The sequence below is a fragment of the Oryza brachyantha genome, chromosome 12 (assembly GCF_000231095.2).
Source record: "Oryza brachyantha chromosome 12, ObraRS2, whole genome shotgun sequence".
Taxonomy (NCBI): Eukaryota; Viridiplantae; Streptophyta; class Magnoliopsida; order Poales; family Poaceae; genus Oryza; species Oryza brachyantha.
In genome coordinates, this window is record NC_023174.2 from 6,833,741 (window position 1) to 6,838,346 (window position 4,606).

At 40.0% G+C, this 4,606-nt stretch overlaps 1 pseudogene; it reads right to left on the bottom strand.

Annotated features, from left to right (window-relative positions):
- Window positions 1-307: 307 nt before the first annotated feature.
- LOC121055960 lies at window positions 308-1,871 on the bottom strand (annotated as a pseudogene).
- Window positions 1,872-4,606: the final 2,735 nt, after the last annotated feature.

Sequence of the window (4,606 nt, forward strand, 5' to 3'; positions counted from 1 at the left end):
TCTTCGTTGTTTATTGGAACAAGGCTTCCAGTGTGTTTTCTCACCATAATTAAATACTATATTATTTAGCAATAATATTCATAAAGAAACATACCACAAGAACACATGTAGTAATTAAGTTTACATTATATTATTTAGCGAGGCACATACATAATACATCTAAAAACATTACACCTAGGACTATGTTTTAAGAACTACATAGGCTTATTTGATCTTATTCTCAACTTCTACAAGGTACTTTTTTAAGCATACAGTTTTCCTAATCCTCAATGATGATTTTATGTTTCGTCCACTTACCTGTCATACTTCAATCTAGCTTATCATCCAACTCAGCTATCTTCTTATGTAGTTTACAGTTCTCTGCAAGTAATTTAGCGTGGTTTTGTTGCAAAAAGGAAATCACTCTCAAGCTCATCTCTATCTTCAACAATTTCTTTGCATACTTTAGTAACCTTCATGACTCTGTTTTCCATAAATTCAAATCACATCAGCTATAGTCATTGATCTTAACAAGGCCACATTTCTCTAGCCTTCGGACAACATTACGAGCTGCTTTTCTCAAAACTCTTCTCAAAGAGACATGTGATGTTCCCGTGAATTGTCATGAACCTCGAAACCCTTTAGACACCCAGTTTGGTAGATCAACTTCAATAGAGGAATGGAAGATACCATCTATCATTTTCGGGAATTTAACTATTTGCCACTATAAGAAATGGCATCTCTTCAAATGCCATCCTTAAGATTGTTCTTACACATTTGCCATTAGAGAGATAAATGTTCTTAACTATTTGCCATTTCATGCCTCTGTGGCATGCCAACTCACTTTGCCACATGGATGAGGGCGTGCAATGTCTATTTTACCCCGTGTAGGCCCCGCAAGTCAGTGGCTTATCTCATCTCTCCATCATTTCTCCTCCACAGCCGACGAACTCTTCTCGTTGTCGTCGTCGTGGGTGCCAATGATGCCTAGCACCGGCGACGCACCTCCCGCCTACGCCGCCGGATCCGCCGCCCGGCGCCAACAAAGCGCCGGCGACGCCCCTCCCACCCACGCCGACGGATCCACCACTCGGCGCCAGCAAAGCGCCGACGACGCCCCTCCCGCCCATGTCGCCAGATCGGCCGCTCGATGCCAGTGAGGCCCACCCGCCCAATACCTCGGCGGCGATAGCCATGGCAAGCATGATGTGGAAACATTGCCGGCATAGGCCCCGGCACTGGCGCATAAGCCGACGGCATTGACGTTCATGCAACAGTAGGAGATGGAGCACCAGGTACTCATCTATCGCTACTTCGCCGCGGGCGCGCCTGTGCCAGTGCACCTTGTCGGATCCGCCGCCTAGCGCCAGCAAAGCGCCGATGACGCCCCTCCGCCTACGCCACCGGATCGGCTGCTCGATGCCAGGGATGCCCCTCCGCCCACATCGTCGGATCCACCGCCTTGCGCCGGCGACGCCCGTCCTCCACGCCGCTGGATCCGCCGCCCAGCACCGGCTACGCCCCTCCGTCCACGGTGCCAGATCCACCGCCCGAAGCGCCGGCGACGCACCTCCGCCCACGCCGTCGATCCGCTGCCAACCTTGCCGAGCTCCTCCTCCCCACCACCACTGATCCCGCGCAACCACAGAGGCAGTGCCATGGTGGGCATGCCACGGAGGCAGAAAGTGGCAAATAGTTAACAACGTTTCTCTCTGATGACAATTGTGTAAGAGCAATCTTAAAGATGGCATTTGAAGAGATGCCATTTCTTAGAGTGGCAAATAGTTAAATTCCCTTATCATTTCACCATGTGATATCGTTGGTTTCTCTAATCCAAGATGATTCAAAATTTTAATTAGAATCTTCACATAACTTAAAGTTACTTCAGCCATGGTGAAATCCTTCAAAAAAATCGTATAAAGTTTATAAAAATAACCAGATGTAAAAACCAATTAAATGTAAATACAAAATAATAATTAATTTTGCATATATTAATCTTTCCTCGTTTCCAAATTTAGAGGTGTGGTGGATAAAAAGACATAGATGCACACCATAGGGTTATTACCTTATTTTCATAATGACACATAAATGTTTAGAAAACATACCTTGCTTCCTACCAAACTTTTTCTTTCATGTAGACATGTGTGGGGTAAGTCTCTTGCTGCTTCGATATCATGTATGCCCTTTTTATAGAGTCTGATCGTTGAAGTGCTTATCAATTAAACACTTTAATGTGTGCTGCACCTGTATACGTAGTTAAAGAGGGGTGGAGAGCATGACAACTTTATCCATTCTATATGATCTTGCTCCATTGTATATCAACAGTTTATGCCTATACACTAGTGCAAGTGATTGGTCATGTCAATGTACAGCTATTGTACCATAGTTACAAGCATTCTTGCCTCATGTAACCATTCAATGTTACTCCTACCAAACCATAAGGACAGGCTATACTTCCTTCCTATACACAGCCACTAGCATGGCATGCATCAACTTCCTCTCTGCCTATTTATACAAGAATGTTCTCACCATGCTTCTCATCCTTCACCATATTTCTTCAAGTGTAGCTTTCATCATAGGTAATTTACCATTGGATAAATCCTGGTATGTTTTATAAGACAAAAAATATAGGATATGAATGTGTGTTATACATATCCTTCAAATTGTACCATGAAGAGTGTGTAATGATATCCTTCATTAACTTTATTTGAGCCTCTATGCCAATTACTAACATGAAGTTTTTACAGGAGATTAGATTGCTTGTGTTTTTATAAATGTGTGGTCCCCTATTTTTTTCATAATAATTTTTTTCCTTGTGAATGCATGAATCAAATTTCTTACTTTCTTCTTACTTTATTTGCAGAGAAAGTTGAGATCACTTGGCAACAGCAACGCCATGGACAAGGGCAAAAATATTATCGAACAATCATCCATGCTCGCTCAGGATAACAATCAACCCGACGATCGTGCATTCAGTGTCTTTATTTTTAATTCCCATTTGACTAGAAACTAATTAATTTATATTGCTTAAATGTGTAGTCCCCTATTTTTTCATAATTAATTTATTACTTGTTAATTCATGAATCAGATTCCTTACTTTATATGTAGAGAATGATGAGATCACCTGGCAATAGCAGTGCCATGGACAAGGGCAAAAATATTGTCGAACAATCATCAATGCCCACTCAGGACAACAATCAACCCGATGATTTTGCACTCAGTGTATTTATTTTTAATTCCTATTTGACTATAAACTAATTAATTTCATTCCTTTATTTTTGTTATGCAATGCTTGCACAAGATATGAGACTTGGACATATTATAGTTAGATAAAATTAATAGTAGTGCCTAAATTAAGTGATATGTAAAAACTGTGCCAATGCTACCTAATCATGTTTCTGGCCTTCAAAAATTTTTAATCCTTGTAGTGCACTATTATAAATCATCTACTATTTACTTCAAACTATTTGCATAATAAACATCACCCGACTATATTTCCTTTTTGTTTACTCAGGAACCCAATGTCATTTACATTTCACGTAAAAGCATGCTGAGGCAAATTACTAGCAAGCTAGGTGCAATTATTCACTGAAGGAATAGTGAAGCTGGGGGAAACTCAAAGGCTAGCATGGCTAGAACTGGAGTTTCCTCCACCAAACAATATTGGGAAAGTAAAAATGGAGAGGTTTTGTGGAGCTCCTTGTGCAAATAATTTTGATGTTGAGGAAATGTTTGTGAAAAACCCATATTTGATTGCATCATGCACATGAATATAAATGTTGATGATGTGAACTATGCTGCCTATATGGAAACAGTTACAAGTTTGCTCCATTATACCGATTGGGTGGAAGTTCTCCAAATTAGATATGAGTTGCTTCTTGCTGAAAAGAACAGGCTCTCTGACAGCCACAAAGATCTTCTGACACAACTCAGTTTAATTGTAAAAGTTATGATGATATAGTTCCACCGACAGTCCCTACACCACCAACAAATCCACTCAGTTCATTTGTTGAACCACTCCCGGAGACACGGCTTGAAAAGCTTGCTAGGGAGTTATTCAACATCATCCATGAGTACACTCCCAACAACACCTTAATTTAAATTATCTGGTATGTGGTCTTTACACTGGTTTATTTTCTTGTCTACAACATTTACTTTATTGCAATTATGGAAAAATATATAGGCAACTTTTTTTACAGGGGCTTATCTTTTCAGGACAGACAATGTGCCAATATTCTCTCAGAAATGGTGAAGCAATATTTATTGTAATGCAATGGATGTTCTAACAGCCACCATCCAAATAAGCACATGCACAAGTTTCCTTATAGAGGAAATTATTTGTTCCCTAAAAAAGTATGTGAAGGTGGCCATAAATCCCTGTATTATCCTGTAATATTTGGTACCATCTGTTGTACCTAAATTGATATGCACATCCTTACTGGTGTATAATATGTTATATTATCATTTCGAGTCTTTCTATTAGCTATCTTAGAAAGAGAAAAATATCGTTAGAATTAAGGAAGTGGGCATATCTGGCTTTTCATGTTTGCTGTATCTTTATGTGCATCTGTCAAGTAATAAATATTCTCATATTAGTTGCTTTAAAATAAATTTACTAATGTATCAA